This window comes from Oncorhynchus mykiss, chromosome 10 (genome assembly GCF_013265735.2).
Source record: "Oncorhynchus mykiss isolate Arlee chromosome 10, USDA_OmykA_1.1, whole genome shotgun sequence".
Classification (NCBI taxonomy): Eukaryota; Metazoa; Chordata; class Actinopteri; order Salmoniformes; family Salmonidae; genus Oncorhynchus; species Oncorhynchus mykiss.
In genome coordinates, this window is record NC_048574.1 from 60806810 (window position 1) to 60827613 (window position 20804).

Sequence of the window (20804 nt, forward strand, 5' to 3'; positions counted from 1 at the left end):
TGCCTGATAAAATGAAAATCTTGATAGCGCACCTGCAGAAGATAAGTTATATATTTGCCTAACAATGGATCGTACACTGCAGGCTTATTGTGCATCCTAACTAGTAGTGCAGAGAAACAGGCCATATAGGCTACAGGGTCCAAGATAGGCCACTGCATTGTAAGCACATGTGAAGGTATTTTGCAAACTATATGCAGAGGTAAGGGAATGACATTTTGCCCTGTTATATGTGACCTGCACATCTCTCATCTCCATCCCATCCTCTCAGAAGAGCACATAATTGAACCTGGGTCGTTGCCATGACTACGGGAGGGACCATTGAACTGCACCATAGGCTACTGCACTAGGCCATTTTACACGTGGAGGAGAACACAGCATCATCCTCGCATACAACCGCCCTTTCCCTGGGAAACAAGGAGGCAGGCTCGAGCCATTGGATGATATCTGATAAACGCGAACTGTTCCTGGGCTGTCAGATTGGCGGCACCTAGCCGCGTCGCTACGCGCACCGATCATGCGGGAACAATGTGAGCTCTCGTCTCCTCCTCTTCAGCTAGCCCCTCTTCAGAGGTGTTGTCGTGGTGAGACGGCGTTTTGTCAGGAGTAAAGGGACAGTTTTACTGCAACGCTATCTCCATAGCTCCGAATGAGAGCAAGTGACCCGGAAGAAAGATTGTTGCCTTGCTTTTGCCTGCCCGTGCACGGTGTAGTAGCAACGTCCATGCGCCGTTTGCTAATTTGAAATTGGACCGAGCTAATTGAGGACTTCGAGGCAGGTGTGCGGTGTCATTCGTAATTCTGCTGGCCAAAAGCGTATACGCGGCCCATTTTCCCTTCTCTCAGATGTGTATGGACTTTAATACCGGCCAAGCAGGCTCCTGTCGACGAGGTTGATACCGTATTTTGTTGCAGAGCGAATTTCTTTCAGATGTCTCCGCGTTCGCTTTGAGGTAAGCAATGTCGCAACAGCCACTGCAAGCTACCGCTACTGCAATTAACGCACATCTGATATTGTAGCTAGGTTATATACATCGTTTCATATCATAGACAAAACATTATCCAATATCCTGAGAAAAGTCTACAATGTTGCCAATGTTCAAATTAAGGCAACATTAATTGAACATCGTGTTTTGCGGTTTGTTTATTTGGGAATGCATTCACGAAAACAACAGTGCTGATGCTTAGCCTAAATGTCCTCTGCCATAGCGGAATAGTTGTTGTTGCGTATCCCAATACATTTTCTATATTGTAGCATATTAAAAAACATAATTTGAACAACAAATTGGAGCTTTTATTATGGCGAGTTTCTCCTTGTTTCTCCTTGTCAACTTCTCGATAACACGACTCGACTTCAATTCGATCGAAGTGGGTTTGACCACATTCCAATGGACCGGTGTTGCCAGTTCTTGGCAATGAATAAGAAGGTTTACGGTAACCCGGTCTAGCGTGACCTTCTTGAACAAGAAAGGATGCTCTCGAGTTGATGCGCCAATATTTTTCCACGTTAATTAACATAACAATTAGACAAGGACCATCATTAAACTGTCATTAGTGGAGACGGGCCCAGGGGGTTGTGAGTAGAAAAGTGGATTTCTTGTTGAATACAATAATTACATTGTTGCACTGTTCTTGCTTGTGTGTTTCCCAAACTCGGTCCCGGTGCCCCCGCTGGCAGCCTGGTCTCATAGATTAGACGTAACGTAGTAAATGTAAATCCGGCACACTCAAATTAGTGTAATATGTTACGTTTGTTATGGTTACATAAAACAGATGGTTACTTAATATTAAATTAAGGCAAAATTGAAAGTATGTTGGATGGGTGAGCGCATAACTTAACCCTAGCCTAGCTAATGTTAGCCAGCTAGCTAACGTTAGCCACCTAGCTAGAGTTCTGAAGATATCATATGTTTGCAAATTCGTAACATATATAATACAAATTGTATTTCGTAACATAATGGGGTGGGGGATGGACATCCACAAATTAATACATATAATACTTTTTGTATGGTATCATACTAATTGAAAGGTCTTAGATTTGCATACAGAATATTACAAAATGCTCTGAGACCATGTTGCCCCTGGGTGTAAATGTTTATATTTTTGCCCTACACTCTAAAAAGAAAAGGTTCCTGGAGTATCCTTTAGGGGTTCTTCAAATTAAAACTGTGGGTGAACCCCTTTTAATGGTTCCTTGAATAACCTTTTTGGGTAATTTTTTTAACTACCCCTTAATAATAATACTACGCATAACAATAACATTTGAGTTCTCAGTGTTTATTGTGTTTTTTAGTGTCAAAGCAGAATTTAAAAATCCAAATATGAGAAACTCCCACAGAGCCCCAAATATATTGGGTATATCCTCTAGTGTGTTAGTTTCCCCCAAGAACCCCCACCAACTAAGGAGGTCCCTCAATGAATCCCACCTCCCATGGAATAACCTTTTGGGGGCAATTTTCAGTGCCAAGAACCCTAAGGTTCTTCAAAGAACTTTAAAGCTATTAGAATAACCCCTGTTGAACCCCAAGTTGCCAAAGCTTGATGATGAGTTGGTTATTTGAATCGGTGGTGTTAGTGCTAATGCAAAAACCAATCCATGCACCCAGGGTGCTGGTGTGCCCAGGCCTGAGTTTGGGAAACCCTGGACTAGGTGATCATTAGCCAAGCCAGCAATCAACACCATCCATGTTTACTTTGTAAGTTGTGTAGGAGATGTTGAGTGAAATGATTATAGCCTACTTGGAAAACCGGACATTGAGTAAATTACATTGTTTTCTCCAGTTTTCATACTTACCAAATAATGCCCTCTTCTTCCTTTGTATATTTTAAAATGAATACAGTGATACAATTGATTTTAATTTGTTATCACCCATTCACTTTCACTGAAGAAAATCCCTTTCTTTGGATTCAAATGCTCATTAACCTCCCTTCACTCACTGGGCTCTAGCAGAATAGACTCGCGTCATTACACCATCCCCACTGCATGGGCATAAAAGGCTTAGTGCACATTAAGAAGATTACCCTGGCCAATTGTTGCAGCATTACTGGGGTTTCACTTCCTTCACTCACTGCTATGCCCTTCAACAATGGCAATTAGTCTTAACATTTGCCATAGTAGGCAATTATTGATTAGTCTTAAAATGATAATAATTATCAGCCTGAAGGTGGTCGTATGATGTCAGTTTATGCAAAACATAACCATCACAATTAAGTCGCACACTCCATGTATAAACTCCCAGCAATTTAATGGGTATTTACCAACGTTTCAGCATCACTGTGCCTTCCTCAGGGTGTTTTGCATCACATTAGTTGATCAATTGTATTTGTTATATGCAGTAGCACAAAATAAATGACTTGTTTTACATTATCATTTTTTATTTTGAAGAAAGTTGATGGCATTTCATGGCCTATTCAATTGGTGAAATGAATTCTGTCACATAGAACAGCTGAACTGTCATGTAGGCTATTTAAGTCAGACACGATACGGTGGCTGTGAAAAAGACTACCGTGTCTGACATACAGTAGCTCAGTGAGCTCACTCATGCCCAGCGATCTGACAGGAAATGTTCAAGACTGTAACTCGGTCCCACCCACAAATAAAGGGATGACATAATGAGAAAAAGTGAAAGGCCGGTGGTGACTTCCTGTTGTCAGTCTAGTCATTTAGACACACACATGCACGTACAAACACACACACTCATTTTAATGCCTTCCCTTCTTCCTGTTCAGTTCCGATGTGTTTTGTTTTGAATGAATACTGTGTAATGCTATCACTATGGGAACCGCATACCGTGGTACCTGCGAGCGAGTCTGGGGTGTGTGTTTGCAGAAGTGTCAGTGTGTGGGTTTGTGTGTAATTCTGGAAGTAGGTGTGTGTATTTGGAAACTACTTTGTAACGTGTGTTTGTGTGTAAACAAGAGAGAAATCCAACCTAGTCCAATGAAACTCATAATGGGAATCAACAGTTGGCAACTTGGCGTTTGAATGGATGTCACTAAGACGAGCTAGCCAATAAACAGTCCGGAGGGACGGCTTAAATATAACCATACATTAATGAGACAATCATCGCATTTTCACTTGATTGATTTCCCAGGGAGGGATGGCGTTAGTGTCCTGCCTCTACTGCTATGTGGCTGCACCTGCTACCTGCCAGTTAGAGTTACTGAGGGGAGTGGTGCAGGATCTAGGCGGGCCATCTGGGATTTGGAGAATGCGATACGGTTTCTCCCGAAAGTACAGAACAGGGGTCGCACATTCTCTCTCTCCCTCTTTCACTTGCTCTCTCTTTTATTACCTCTTCTCTCCAACTCTCTTCCTTTCTATGTCCCTTTCTTGCCCATTCACCCTTCCTTTGTGTGTCCCTCTCTCTCTCTCTTTCTCTCTCTCCTGCTTTAGAAGAAGAGCTGATGTCATGGCTCAAGTGGTCTGTCTTTGAAAAGCTTGCCTGACCTGTTTCTCAGAACCCTTTTGATTAAAGTGCTGTGGAGGATATTTGCTGGTCTCCAATACAGCAACTCAATTACCTTTTATTCAGACATACTGTAGTTTTCCCATGACAGTTTTCCACAGAAACGTTCATCTTAGTAGCCCTTCCAACTATCTACTGTGTTTGCCATCAGTTTAAATGGACATTTTAGTCATTTAGCAGACACTCTTATTTTACGGAGATTTAGTCAGTGAATTTAACTGAAGTAAGTTAAACGACTGCATATCACGGTAATTGTTAATTGTTCGAAATGATGAAGTGAAGCTGAAGGTTGCATGCCGTGGACTTTAGGGCTTCCCTCATAGTAAGCGGCTCAGTTGCCCTTAGCCTGATTTAGCTATAGTGGGATTACAGTCACAAAAGGCTAGATCTTGTCTGGTTTTTAAATAGTCATATTGTTCTTAATTCATAGTGTTCTTAGTTTAAATTTGTGTTGCTGTTCTTTTCCATTAGTGTTTTGTGTGGACCCCAGGAAGAATGGCTGCCGTTTCTTATAAGAATCATAACGGATTGCGTTAGGAGATGGGAGGCTAGGATTTGAGAAAGGTGAATTGAGGTGGCGTGACAGAGGAAGCAGGGATCTGTCGAATCAGCTTTTATTTTTTTTAACCCCCCCCCCCCTTTTCTCCCCAATTTTGAGGTATCCAATTGTCTCATCGCTGCGACTCTCGTACGGATTCGGGAGAGACCAAGTTCGAGAGCCGTGCGTCCTCTGAAACACAACCCAACCAAGCCGCACTGCTTCTTGACACAATGCCAACTTAACCCGGAAGCGAGACACACCAATGTGTCAGAGGACCATGTCAGCGTGCACTGCGCCCGGCTCGCCACAGGAGTCGCTAGTGTGCGATGAGACAAGGACATCCCTGCTGGCCAAACCCTCCCCTAACCCGGACGACGCTGTGCCAATTGTGCGCCCACCCCATGGGTCTCCCGGTCGGCTGCTACAGAGCCTGGACTTGAACACAGAATCTATAGTGGAACAGCTAGTACTGCAATGCAGTGCCTTAGACCACTGCGGCACTCCGGAGGCCACGTTAATTTAAAAGTTTAACAAACAATATGCACCAGGACTAGAGGTCGACCGATTATGATTGTTCAACACCAATACCGATTATTGGAGGACCAAAAAAAGCCGATACCAATTAATCTGCCGATTTAAAAAAAAAAAAAAAAAAAAAAAAATATATATATATTTAATATTGACAATTACAGCAATACTGAATGAACACTTTTATTTTAACTCAATATAATACATCACTAAAATCAATTTAGTCTCAAATAAATAATGAAACATGTTCAATTTGATTTAAATAATGCATAAACAAAGTGTTGGAGAAGAAAGCAAAAGTGCAATATTTGCCATGCAAAAAAGCTAACGTTTCAGTTCCTTGCTCAGAACATGAGAACATATGAAAGCTGGTGGTTCTTAAGATGAGTCTTCAATATTCCCAGGTAAGAAGTTTTAGGTTGCACTATAGTATTGCCAGCCTAATCTCGGGAGTTGATAGGCTTGAAGTCATAAACAGCGCAATGCTTGAAGCACAGCGAAGAGCTGCTGGCAAATGCAGGAAAGTGCTGTTTGAATGAATGCTTACGAGCCTGCTGCTGCCTACCACGGCTCAGTCAGACTGCTCTATCAAATCATAGACTTAATTATAATATAAGTACACACGGAAATACCAGCCTTAGGTCATTAATATGGTCAAATCCAGAAACTATCATTTCGAAAGAATAAACGTTTATTCTTTCAGTGAAATACGGAACCGTTCCGTATTTTATCTAACCCTAAGTCTAAATATTGCTGTTACATTGCACAACCTTCAATGTTATGTCATAATCATGTACAATTCTGGCGAATTAATTACGGTCTTTGTTAGGAAGAAATTGTCTTCACACAGTTCGCAACGAGCCAGGCAGCCCAAACTGCTGCATATACCCCGACTCTGCTTGCACAGAACGTACGAGAAGTGACACAATTCATGTTAGCAGGCAATATTAACTAAATTGCAGGTTTAAAAATATATACTTGTGTGTTGATTTTAAGAAAGGCATTGATGTTTATGGTTAGGTACACATTTGTGCAACGACAGTGCTTTTTTCACAAATGCGCTCGTTAAATTCAATGATAAATTAACAGGCACCGCATCGATTATATGTAACGCAGGACAAGCTAGATAACTACACATAGTTGATGATATTACTAGTTTAACTATTGATTATGTTAAGATTGATTGTTTTTTAGCAGCATCATGCAGTGGGGATGTTTTTCAGCAGGAGGGACTGGGAGACTAGTCAGGATCAAGGGATAGATGAACGAAACAAAGTACAGAGGGATCCTTGATGAAAACCTGCTCCAGAGCACTCAGGATCTCAGACTGGGGCGAAGGTTCACCTTCCAACAGGACAATGACCCTAAGCACACAGCCAAGACAATGCGGGAGTGGCTTTGGGACAAGTCTCTGAATGTCCTTGAGTGGTCCAGCCAGAGCACCATCACACCACCACCTCCATGCTTCACTGTGGGAACCACACATGCGGAGATCATCCGTTCACCGACTCTTTGTCTCACAAAGACAACGCAGTTGGAACCAAAAATCTCAAATTTGGACTCATCAGACCAAAGGACAGATTTCCACAGGTCTAATGTCCATTTCTTGTGTTTCTTGGCCTAAGCAAGTCTCTTCTTCTGTGTAGAATCTGAAGAGGGTGGCAAGCAGAGATGGGTGGAATGGGAGTGGAGTTGCTTTGCGGGAGATTGAATGATGGTCAAAGATAAATCAAAATAAAACATAACAAAAAGTGAGTTTGAATGACACTGAAGGGCAGTGCTTTTACAGCTAATGCTGGCTGATGATGTGCAGGTGTTTATACACATGCATATACACACACTCTCATTCAAATACACACATACACATGTAATAGTGCCAGATGTGCACTCAAAATATACAGTTGATTTTGCTGTTATGATTTTAGTTGTCCTTGATGTCCTTTTTTTTTTCTTTGGTTTGCTGTTTTCTTTTGTCTTTTCTCTCTTTAGTTCATTTTCTTGGTTGTTGGTGCTTTGGGGGGGTGGGGTTCTTTGGGGTGGGGAATGGAATTAATTGTATTACATCTTTTCATGGGGGGGGGGACTGTGGGAGGAGTCTCAGATGGTTGAGTGACAGCTATTGGGGAACTGTGGGGGGATCTTGGAAGGTTAGGGTTCACGTCTTTTGGCCTGGTGGGAGATCTGTCAATGTGCCCTTGGTTAGGGCGTTGACCCCGGATGCTTCTGTGTGTCGCTCTAAATGGGAGTCTGTTGGATGATTGATGTGATGTAGTTGTTGAGCGGCTTCACTGCAAGTATATTATATGTTTTGGAAATTCAATAAAAATCTTCTTATTGGTGTCCTTTTAGTAGTGGTTTCTTTGAAGCAATTCAACCATGAAGGCCTGATTCACGCAGTCTCCTCTGGACAGTTGGTGTTGAGATGTGTCTGTTACTTGAACTCCGAAGCATTTATTTGGGTTGCAATTTCTGAGGCTGGTAACTCTAACATATCCTCTGCAGCAGAGGTAACTATTTCCTGTGGCATTCCTCATGAGCGCCAGTTTCATCATAGCGCTTCATGGTTTTTGCGACTGCACTTGAAGAAACTTAAACATTTCTTAATTTTCCACATTGCCTGACCTTCATGTCTTAAAGTAACTATGGACTGTCATTGTTCTTTGCATGTTTGAGCTGTTCTTGCCATAGTATGGACTTAACCCTATTTGGTAAAATACCATCTTCTGTATACCACCCCTACCTTGTCACAACACTGATTGGCTGAAATGCATTAAGAAGGAAATAAATTCCACAAATTAACTTTTTTTTATCAAGGCACACCTGTTAATTGAAAAGCATTCCAGGTGGAGCTGGTTGAGAGAATGCCAAGAGTGTGCAATGCTGTCATCAAGGCTAAGGGTGGCTACATTGAATAAGCAAAAATATTTTTGGGTTACTACATGATTACTACATGATTCCATATATTTTATTTCATAGATTTGACAATGTAGAAAATAGTACAATTAAGAAAAAATCTTGAATGAGTGTGTCCAAACATTTGATTGGGACTGTATATACAATCAATCAAATGTTTTTATAAAGCCCTTTTTACATCAGCCTATGTCACAAAGTGCTGTACAGAAATCCAGCCTAAAACCCCAAACCGCAGCAATGCAGATGTAGAAGCACAGTGGCTAGGAAAAACTTAATAGAAAAGCAGGAACCTAGGAAGAAACCTAGAGAGGAACCAGGCCCTGACGGGTGGCAGTCCTCTTTTGGCTGTGCCGGGTAGAGACTACAAGAGTACATGGCCATTAAGGCAGATTGTTCTTCAAGATGTTCAAACGTTCATAGATGACCAGCAGGTTCAAATAATAATCACAGTGGTTGTAGAGCGTGGATCGGGTCAGAACCTGAGGAGTAAATGTCAGTTGGCTTTTCATAGCCGAGCATTCAGAGGTAGAGACTGCTGGTGCGGTAGAGAGAGCGTTGAAACAACGTAGCACGTACGATGAACAGGTCAGGTTTCCCTAGCCGCAGGCAGAACAGTTGCAACTGGAGCAGCAGCACGACCAGGTGGAGTGGGAACAGCAAGGAGCTGTTCCCACTAAGTAGTCCTGAGGCATGATCCTTGGGCTCAGGTGCTTCTGGAGGGGAGGGAGAGGGAATTAGAGGGCGCATACTTAAATTCGCACAGGACACCAGATAAGACAGGATAATGACACCAGATATAACAGACTGACCCTATCCCTCTGGCACATAGACTATTGCAGCATAGATACTGAAACGGGTGGGTCGGGGGCACACTGTGGCACCGTCCGACGATACCCCCGGACAGGGCCAACCAGGCAGAATATAACCCCACCCACTTGAGGGATATCTTCAACCACAACTTACTACCCTGAGACAAGGCTGAGTATAGCCCACTAAGATCTCCACCGCATGAGCACGAGGGGGGGGGGGGGGCAAAACCGGACAGGAAGATCACGTCTGTGACTCAACCCACTCAAGTGATTCAGCCCTCCTAGAGACGGCATGAAAGGGCACAAGACAGCCAGTGACTTATCCCCCGTAATAGGGTCAGAGGCAGAGAATCCCAGTGGAGAAGAGGGGAGCCAGCCATGCAGAGACAGCAAAGGCAGTTTGTTGCTTCAGTGCCTTGCCGTTCACCTTTGCACCCCTGGGCCAGACTATACTCAATTATCGAACCTACTGAAGAGATGAGTCTTCAGTAAAGACTTAAAGGTCAAGTCCGAGTGCATCTCTCTCATGGATAGGCAGATTATTCCATTAAAATGGAGCTCTATAGGAGAAAGCCTGCCCTGCCTCCAGCTGCTTGCTTAGCAATTCTAGGGACAGAAAGGAGGCCTGCATCTTGTGACTGTAGCATACGTGTAGGTACGTACGGCAGGTTAGCAGTAAAACCTTAAAATCAGCCATAACCTTAACAGGAAGCCAATGTAGAGATTTTCTGTGTCAAGGTTTGGCTTTTTCAAGAGAGGCTTTATTACTGCCACTTTTAGTGAGTTTGGTACACACCCGGTGTATATGGTAGAGGTCGACCGCTTATGATTTTTCAATGCCAATACCGATTATTGGAGGACCAAAAAAGCCGATACCAATTAATCGGCCAATTTATAAAAATACATGTATTTGTAATAATGACAATTACAACAATACTGAATTAACACTTATTTTAACTTAATATAATACATAAATAAAATCAATTTAGCCTCAAGTAGATATTGAAACATGTTCAATTTGGTTTAAATAATGCAAAAACAAAGTGTTGGAGAAGAACGTAAAAGTGCAATATGAAAGCCAACATTTCAGTTCCTTGCTCAGAACATGAGAACATATGAAAGCTGGTGGTTCCTTTTAACATTCAATAATCCTAGGTAAGAAGTTTTAGGTTGTAGTTATTATAGGACAATTTCCCTCTATACCATTTGTATTTCATTACCCTTTGATTATTGGATGTTCTTATAGGCACTTTAGTATTGCCAGTGTAACAGTATAGCTTCCGTCCCTCTCCTCGCTCCTCCCTGGCTCGAACCAGCAACACAACTACAACAGCCACCACATCGAAGCAGCGTTACCCATGCAGAGCAAGGGAAACAACCACCCCAAGGCTCAGAGCGAGTGACGTTTGAAACGCTATTAGCGCGAGCTAACTAGCCAGCCATTTCACTTCGGTCACACCAGCCTCATCTCGGGAGTTGATAGGTTTGAAGTCATAAACAGAGCAATGCTTGACGCACAACGAAGAGCTGCTGGCAAAACGCACGAAAGTGCTGTTTGAATGAATGTTTACGCGCCTGCTTCTGCCTACCACCGCTCAATCAGATACTTGTATGCTTGTATGCTCAATCAGACGCTAGATAATATCAACCATGTGTAGTTAACTAGTGATTTATGATTGATTGTTTAAGTTTAATGCTAGCTAGCAGCTTACCTTGGCTTACTGCATTTGCGTAACAGGCAGTCAGTCTCCTTGTGGAGTGCAACGAGAGAGAGGCAGGTCCTATTGCGTTGGACTAGTTAACTGTAGGGTTGCAAGATTGGATCCCCCGAGCTGACAAGCTGAAAATCTGTCTTTCTGCCCCTGAACGAGGCAGTTAACCCACTGTTCCTAGGCCGTCATTGAAAATAAGAATGTGTTCTTAACTGACTTGCCTAGTTAAATAAAGGTGTAAAAAAAAAATAATCGGCGCCCAAAACTACATATTTTACGATTGTTATGAAAACTTGAAATCGGACCTAATTAATCGGTCGACCTCTAGTATAGGGAGCCATTTATTATGTTCAACATAGGAGGACCAAGCACAGGAAGTAGCTCCCTCAGTAGTTTAGTTGGAATAGGGTCCAGTATGCAGCTTGACGGTTTAGAGGCCATGACTATTTTCATGAATGTATCAAGAGATACAGGATCTAAAAACTTGAGTGTCTCCATTGTTCCTAGGTCCTGGCAGTTCTGAGCAGACTCCGGACAACTGAGCTTTGGAGAAATACGCAGATTCAAAGTGGAGTCCGTAATTTGCTTTCTAATGATCATGATCTTTTCATCAAAGACGTTTATCACTGCCGAAGTGAAAGCTATCCTCTCGTTCAATGCTGTTTTTTGCGACAGTATCAAAAATACATTTTGGTTGTCTCTTTCTCCTCAATTAGTTTGGAAAAATAGGATGATTGAGCTGCAGTGAGGGCTCTTCGATATTGCATGTTACTGTCTTTACAAGCTAGTCGAAAGACTTCCAGTTTGGTGGAGCGCCATTTATTTTCCAATTTTCTGGAAGCTTGCTTCAGGGCTCTGGTATTTTCTGTATTCCAGGGCGCAAATTTCTTGTGACAAATGTTTTAGTTTTTAGGGGTGTGTCTGCATCTAGGGTATTACGCAAGGTTAAATTAAGATCCCCAATTAGGTGGTTCAATTATTATTTTTACTCTGACATCCTTGGGTAGGTGGAGGTAGTCTGGAAGGGCATCTAGGAATTGTTGGGTTGTCTGAGAATTTATAGGACAGCTTTTGATGATCCTTGGTTGGGGTCTGAACAGATTATTTGTTCCGATTTGCAAACGTAATAAAATGGTGGTCCGAAAGTCCAGGATTATGAGGGAAAACATTTAGATCCACAATATTTATTCCACGGGACAAAACTAGATCCAGGGTATGACTGTGACAATGAGTCCAGAGACATGTTGGACAAAACCCACTGAGTCAATAATAGCTCCGAAATCCTTTTGGAGTGGATCTGTGGCCTTTTCCATGTGTATATTAAAGTCACCAACAATTGCAATATTATCTGCCATGACTACAAGGTCTGATATAAAATTCAGGGACCTCAGCGAGGAACGCTGTATACGGCCCAGGAGGCCTGTAAACAGTAGCTATGAAAAAGTATTCACTTCTTCCTAATATTGAGTTGCACTCCCTTTTGACCCTCAAAACAGTCTCAATTTGTCGGGGCATGGACTCTAGACGGTGTCAAAAGCATTCCACCGGGATGCTAACCCATGTTCACTCCAATGCTTCCCACAGTTGTGTCAAGTTGGCTGGATGTCCTTTGGGTGGTGGACCATTCTTGATACTTACAGGAAACTGTTGAGTGTGAAAAACCCAGGAGCGTTGCAGTTCTTAACACACTCAAACCGGTGCGCCTGGCCCCTACGACCATACCCCTTTCAAAGGCACTTAATAATTTTGTCTTGCCCATTCACCCTCTGAATGGCACACATACACTATCCATGTCTCAATTGTCTCAAGGCTTAAAAATCCCTCTTTAACCTGTCTCCTCCCCTTCATCCACACGGATTGAAGTGGAATTAACAGGTGACACCAATAAGGGATCATAGCGTTCACCTGGATTGACCTGGTGAGTCAATGTGCCTCAGTGTATATGCCTTCATAGACTCTTAGTTTTCATCCGGCACCCAATTGTACATGCTCTTATGAACTTCACATGTTGGTGCTCATGAGTCCTTTACATGGAAATTACCTGGATAAGGAAGTCCCACGGCTGAGTTCTTTGTGACAAAGGACCCCATTGACCTTTACCATTAGGCAGCGGGATATGACAAGTTGAGTGTCCCAAATGGCACCCTGTTCATAGAGCTATGGTTGGAAGTAGTGCATTATATAGGGGTTAGGGTGGCATTTGGGAGCCAGGCGTTATTTTCACAGCATTAAGAGGGGTCGATGTCACTGGAACACCAACAGATCTTCTCTGTGTGAAAGAGGACACACAAATGAGCTATTTTCACTACATGTAGCAGGACTATTGTACTTTTCTAAAGTGCTTCAGTGGGGAACAAAGTTACAGTTAGTTGAATTGACCCCCCCCCCCTCTCTAGAAACAGCTATCGCTGAGTTAAGCAAATCCTCTATAATGCTTTAGGGCGCTGTAGAATATTGTAGATATCAACATAAAGTACTGAAAGCTTAAGCCTGCAGTGTTTTCAAATGTAGGAGTTATTTCTGTGGTTATTAAATGTACGAAGCCTACGTTTCTTCATGAGACCGTTATGTTTTTATAGTGTCAAACCAGCTACTCCCTTCCCGGGTCTCGTTTGTTTACGTCCTGTTTGTTGCTAGCGGTGGAAAAAGTGTGCAGTGATTCATGGTGGTCAAAGGTCAAGCTCTCTCTGAAAAGGCACAGTGGTGGTGCCCCTCTGGCCCTGGCCCAAGGCTTGTTCCTCTGTGACCTTTCTGTGGGCCCGGGATAAGCTGTGAAAATGAGCAGTAAGGATTACGGAGGAGGAAAGTATTAATGACAATCCTACATCCGTTTCACTCTTTTTCTCTCTCGGGCTCTCTCTCATTCTCTCTGTGTATTCTATTGTGGCGATGACATACGCTACCGGACGGTGCACCAGCTGCGAGAGTAGTTTGCGCCAACAACTCCGATATGGCGGAACTGGCGTTGGGGTATGTAGAGGAAGTAAGGGCTACACACACACACCACCTCTCTCTTTCCCTCCCTTGCTTCTGTCTCTCCGGTTTGATGAGAGGTATAGCGCTAAAGAAAGCCCTCCCGTCTCTAAACCTTGCACCAGTCAAGTATGTGTAAATCCCGGGGTCGACACGTCCTAAGCCAAAATGGCTGGGCGCCGCCGTCAACAGTTTGGATCCCGTTACCGGGCAGAATGCGAGGGAAGTAGTGAGCGTGGGTGCCCGATTGGCTGCCGGGCGAGGTGGTAGGAAATGGGCCCGTCGGTGGGTCCCACGGCAGAGGTGTGAGGGAGTCTGGGAGAGGTTGAGCAGGGTTGATGGATGACTCGTGTCATAATGTTCATAACATTCTTACGGCACTCTATCATAGGAGAATAATGTTCCCACTTATGACATCGATCTCCCAACACTTCACGTCCCAAAACGTTTGATAAGGTTCAGGCTCAACAGTGGGATGCAGTTTATTTTATATGTGAAGGGTATGTTAACTTTAGCCACAGCCTACTTTGAATTCTATTTGGGGCCATTTTGGCATTAATCTTATAGGGTTGCATCTAGCCTTTACATGGCAAAGGTCACATAACCTGCTACTGTATACTGTAGCTCTCTATATGATTTAACTTAGACCTAGTTTAAATAGACTATTATAACAGGTTTTATATAATCAACATACCAGGACAGTGTTCCTTGTTATCCGTAGGTGACATACATTAAGCCAACCATAGAGTATTTGTATGAAGCCAACCACCCAAACATAAAAGTCACTGGGCTTAAGGTTCTTTTCTGGGATGTTTGCTAGTGGGATGAAATATCGGCCTTGGTCCTCGTTTTTATATTTTTGGTCCACACTCTATAGGGGAAAAGTGTCATTTGGGATGCAGACATTGTGTCACTGTAATGTGTGTTTATCCTGCTCCTCTCTGCTTTTTATAACTTGTCACTTACTTAGCTGGGAATGGCTGGACCCATATTGGTGCTGATAATGGATTGGGTGTTGAAATCAGGCCGGTGAGACAATGTTGACGTGCCCCGTCTAGTCCTGATTGGCTCATAGATTTGTGTGCGCGCCAGCTTTTCGTCTCTGGTACTTTAATGTAATAATTCCAGAGCTGTTCGTGCAACATATTTGGTTCATTAGTTTCTCCCTTTAACAATCATGTATTACTGAAGTCTCTACCTGAACAGCAATCAGCGACAATGCCCAATTTGTGTTAAAATGCCGTAAGACTGGTCAGTACCAGGTTGGATGAAAACGTCCCATTTTATCTTTCTTCATGACTAGAACTGAAATGGAACAGGCTGAAAATTGCTCTCTTTCTGGCCCTCAGAATAACAGACAGAATGACAGACCGTTCCTTTTAGGTGCATGATCTGTCTGAATAGGTTACATCATTAGCACATGTCAATTCTCTGCTCGTCGAGATACCGCAGCTAGCGCTGCCAGTTGCCGCTTAATCATGACAGCTGACACCCCAATCGCTGTGGTCCTCAAGGTGCCAGGCTTAGAATGGGACTACTTCAGTGGCAGGAGACATGTTATCATGTCGTCAGCGCTGCTTATTTCCATAGTGGCCGTCTGTACCTTTTTTAGAGGGGATTTGAACGTTACCACTTCATCATTGGCAGGGTGACAGGGACTCGGACTGTGTTGATCCAGGACGGGCAGCTGGCTGAATCGATGCTACATTTAACTTTTTGTCACACTGCATAGTTGCTGGACATGCAGGTGGTTGAGAGTTTCTCTGGGCCTGCTTGTTAGCACTGAGCTAGCTAGCGGTAGCGGCTCAACTGTCGGTAGCTCTATTGCTAGGACTTAGTTTGTTGTTAGCATCAGTTAGCACCAGGTTGTTGTTGTTAGCACAGTTCGCGGTTGACTTGTTGCTAGCTCTATTGCTAGGAGTTAGCTTGTTGTTAGTATACGTTAGCATCAAGCTAACTAGTTGAAAGTATGAGCAAAGACTGCGCAGTATGAAGACAGGCTGTAATTGCTTCTCAGTGTGACATTGGCTAGCTAAGCTCATGTGCAGAAACACGTCATCGGGTCTAACGGTCGTCTCGCGCCAAACTTCACGAGAATAAAAACGTGCCAGTTTGCCACTTCACGAAGTTGGAGTAATAACATGTACGACTTCTTAGGGCTGCAATCCCGTTAACGGGATGATATGACAACAGCCAGTGAAAGTGCAGGGCGCCAAATTCAAAACAACAGAAAACTCATCATTAAAATTCCTCAAACATGCATGTATCTTATACCGTTTTAAAGGTAATCTTGTTGTTAATCCCACCACAGTGTACAATTTCAAATAGGCTTTACAGCGAAAGCACCACAAACAGTTATGTTAGGTGACCACCAACTCACAGAAAAACCCAGCCATTTTTCCAGCCAAAGAGAGGAGTCACAAAAAGCACAAAAAATTAATCACTAACCTTTGATGATCTTCATCAGATGACACTCATAGGACTTCATGTTACACAATACATGTATGTTTTGTTTGATAAAGTTCATATTTATATTTTAAAAAATCTGAGTTTACATTGGCGCATTACGTTCACTAGTTCCAAAAACATCCAGTGATTTTGCATCATAAATGTAGATGAAAATACAAGTTATACACATGGAATTATAGATATACCTCTCCTTAATGCAACCGCTGTGTCAGATTTCAAAAAAACTTTACGGAAAAAGCAAACCATGCAATAATCTGAGACGGCACTCAGAAAATAAATAAAATTTTCTGTCTTCGCTATCATGTGAAATGCGCGTGACCAGCCCTTGGCTCTCTGCCAGACACCTGGCTCATTCAGCTCCCATTCAGCCCCACAACACAGTAGAAGTCTTTTTCAAGTTTCTAAAGACGGTTGACATCTAGTGGAAGCCCTAGGAAGTGCAACTTCATCCATATCCCACTGTGAATTCAATAGGGGCTGGGTTGAAAATCGACCAACCTCAGATTTCTCACTTCCTGTCTGGATTTCTTCTCAGGTTTTTGCCTGCCATATGATTTATGTTATACAGACATCTTTCATACAGTTTTAGAAACTTCAGTGTTTTCTATCGAATACTAATAATGATATGCATAAATTAGCAACTGGGACTGAGGAGCAGGCCGTTTACTCTGGGCACCTTTCATCCAAGCTACTCAATACTGCCCCTGCAGCCATAAGAAGTTAAGACATTGGCGCCAATCTAGGTTGTGCCCTTTTTAGATTTTGAGAAAATGAACAACTTAAGAATTGTTCATTTCTCACATTGACTTCTCAAACCACAAACCCTGGTCTGCTTGGTTGGCTTCACAAATGTTCCCGGAAGTTTTGCGATTTCGCGCTACTGGGTTTAGAAACTATGTGGTGTTAGTTAGCATCACATTAGTTAGTTAGTGTCAGAATCATTTCAACACCTATTCTATTAACAGGGATTTCTGTGTCTCGAAGCATGTGGATGATAAAGACTTGCAATTCAGGTTGCATGACCTTAACTTTACAATTAGACTACTTTCATTTCACACAAAGTATATTTGTCTATGTATTGTATGGTACATTCACATGCGAGGCATGCATATTTATAGCTCAATAATACATGATGTTAAGTAAAGTTTGCAAGTAATCTTTGCAGACCATTGGAGCCATTTTAACGCAAGAGGAAGTTCTAGCAGTGGATGGAATACAACTTATTTTTCCTCTCCCATCACAGATAGGGATAGCATTGTCCTCATCTCTCCAACAACATGAAACTCTCCGTTTCCCTTAGCACGTTCACAGTGGGGACCCCATAATAGACACTGTGCTGTACATCATTGTGCCTTTCTGCAAACAGCATAAATGCATCGCAGACCTCACAACACACAAAGCTACACCCCAAATGGCCAAATTAGCTCTTGTGGTTGGCAATTGTAGGAGTCACCCAAAATCCACAAGAAAAGGGAGTGGTTGGCACAGCAGTTTCTGTAGGCATGTTTGTTATGGAAGCCTCTGCTTCAAAATGGTAACAAGTAAAACATCAATCTCTCTCTTTATTCCACTATTTCCTTGAAAGCTTCCTCATCTCATTTCCTTCATGGCCACTGATTTTTAAATGACTCATCTTGATGAAAAAATGTAATTGAAAACCTATCCAGTCTTGTCATCCATCTGTTTTGATTGGAAAGTAGCAAATTAAGTATGAGTAAGTAATGATGTATTACAGTATATTGGGGCGAAGCCGGTGAAGTTCACCGGAGAAATTGCGGTAATGAATTGAGGTTCGTCCACGATAACTAACTCCTTTTGTTAAATATGTTGAATAATTTATCAGTCTTGGCTACCTCATCAGTGACCACCAGTGAGTGTAATTTGACTCATCCAAAAGGGATCATTAAAGGAACTTAATAAACATCTCAGGGACCAGGCGGATGAAGCTTATGTTATGTTGTGTATGTCCCTTGCTGTATCTATTTGTGTCTGTTTGGTTTACTGCTGCGTTTAGAGAGGTGGAAGTTGCCCAGTAGCTGTGTTACGTTATGGGATGACCAGCCTCTAAATGCAAGGTGAATATAGCTCTAGTTACATCACTTGCCTGCGAATAGCTGGTCGGGATAGGGTGGAGGAGACGGTGTGCGCGACGTGTGTGTGTGTGTGCGCTTAATGTTTATGTGCTCGCGGATCATCACACTGAGCCGGGCCAACTCTTCTGACGGATGATCAAACCGTCAACAGCAGAGAGCAAAAGCTTGTGTCCTGCATGGGGTATATCAAATGTGGCTTGTTGCTCAACATCATTTCTGTGTGGGAACTCCACTTTACATGGCGCCCAATAAGTTAATGGCACACACATAATCGTTCAAATAGCGACGCTGTGGAGAGATGGTTTTGCGTTACCTATTTGACACCTCACTCCGCGCAGTCTGCCCATTCCGTCCCCCTTCTAGTCTATCCATCATTTATTTTGACTCTGCTGCTTATCCTGACAGAGGAATGCCTGTCTGCTACTGAGCTACTGCCCCGCTGACATAGCTCATGCCTGGGATGGGGAGGTGTGTGTGTGTGTGTGTGTGTGTGTGAGCTTGTGGGTTTGTAACTGCGTGATGGCTACGTGTATTGTATGTATGTATGTATGTATGTATGTAGGCATATATATTCAGAAGCAGATCCTGTCACTTTATCCACCCCCCATACACATTCCCACACACTCTGACCCACCTACTCTAGGGGTAACTTTCCAGTCCTGTAGTTGCAGCATGTCTGTGTCTCAAAATAGCCCTCTCTCATCACTGCTTCACCTAAACAGGGAACTCTCTCGCTCTCTCTCTAACTCTGTTTTCCTCTTCTCTCTGTTGCATCTGGGTGCTTCCCAGGATCGGACAGACTAGGCTCTGGATTTAAAGCCTGAGGAGGAGTGCGGAATTCTCCGGAACGAGTGAAGAATTGAGATCACTGATGCCCGTCTCTCCCGAATAAGTCTCCCAGCTTTTGATTTTTATGACGGTAAGATTTTTATTTTTGCCACTCTTGCACTAGCTGTCTGTACGTGAAAGGTCATGAGTTTTTGCTGTGTTTACAGGTGTAATGTCAGTCAGAGTAGGCTTTGTTGGAACGGACATGCCTCACAAACCATTGGGAGTCGAGCACTTGCGTATCAGTGGACTGGATGTATGATTTTGATAACAATTCATAAGATCAACAATGAGGGCAAAGTGAATGGAATAGTCCAGCAGTAATTTATTTTTTATTTTTTATTTATTTATCCGTTATTTTACGAGGCACTCCAAAATTATTAAGTATTTATTTTTTACTATTTTTTTTAAAGTCTATTTGCTTTTTGCATTATAGTATTTGATTTTAGTAATTTGTTTTTGATTGAGAATCTGCACTTTAAAAATGTTTTTGTAATATGATTAGATCGGATACTCTTTGTCTGTTGGAACAGAACAGTACCACTACATCCCAGCACTACACCATAGCCAAACCCAACAGTGGACAGGACAAAAATGGTTTCAATTAAAACCAGGGTTTTTCTTCCCGAACCTCTAACCTCAGGAAAAAGCCAGACAAAAAAAAACATACTCTGCTTTCATTTGGAACATAGGAACATCTAACCCAAACCAGGCTCTTCAAATAGTCTACAATACAGCCACAAAAAAACAATACGTTGCTTGCATTTTCAACTCTAACATGTCGGCTGCCTGTCAAAATGGTGTATGGCTTATAGGGCTTTCGCCTCTGCAGTCTTGTCAATGCTTATCATGTTTACACAGCCTTGCTGGTCCCATGCCACTTGTCTTTCTTGAACCCTGATGTGTCATCATATTGCAAATACAACATGGCTAAAATAATGAGAGGGAGAATGGAGGGAAGATGGAGGCAGAGAGAGAGAGTGACATGGATTGAATTTTGTGCAGTATCCGGAAAGGCTTCCATAACTCTAATTTGAACCCATATTGAAAGACAACCGAAACCAACCAATTCCCCAAACCCTCCCCTGCCTTTTCTCTCCCTCTCTCTCCCTCCTACTTCATTCTACCCTTTTCACTTTTTCATCCTGCTCTTTTTCCCCTCCACAATTATCTGTCCATTAGGCCAGTCTCTGAGGTGTTGTGGAATGCCACCTTGACCCCACCCACCCCTTGAGTCCACACTCTCACATGCAGAGAGAGAGAGAGAGCGCGGATCCCTTGGCCCTTGTTCCCCCTGACCTCACACACACACAGGGACGCTTTGTTGCATGCCCATTGGCGAATGGGACAAGGACATTTTTACCCCCCCACCACCACCACACTTTCGGGTGACTATTTCACCTCACAGGGTTGTGTACGCACAGTGTCCACAGTGATCAATCGATAGGGCGTTAATGGATGGAATGTGGTTC

General features: G+C 42.9%; 1 protein-coding gene across 8 annotated transcripts in view; it reads left to right on the plus strand.

Annotated features, from left to right (window-relative positions):
- The first annotated feature begins 339 nt into the window (after positions 1-339).
- sorbs2a (sorbin and SH3 domain containing 2a) overlaps positions 340-20804 on the plus strand; it is a 105671-nt gene continuing 85206 nt past the window's right edge. For 4 of the 8 annotated variants that reach the window (XM_036933532.1, XM_036933534.1, XM_036933535.1 and 1 more), the window contains exons 1-2: positions 341-950; positions 19294-19423. The gene's annotated coding sequence lies outside the window, so the exon portion shown is untranslated. Of the gene's footprint in view, positions 951-19293; positions 19424-20804 lie in introns of all 8 variants that reach the window. The other 4 variants (XM_036933530.1, XM_036933531.1, XM_036933536.1 and 1 more) reach the window with 3 other exon arrangements.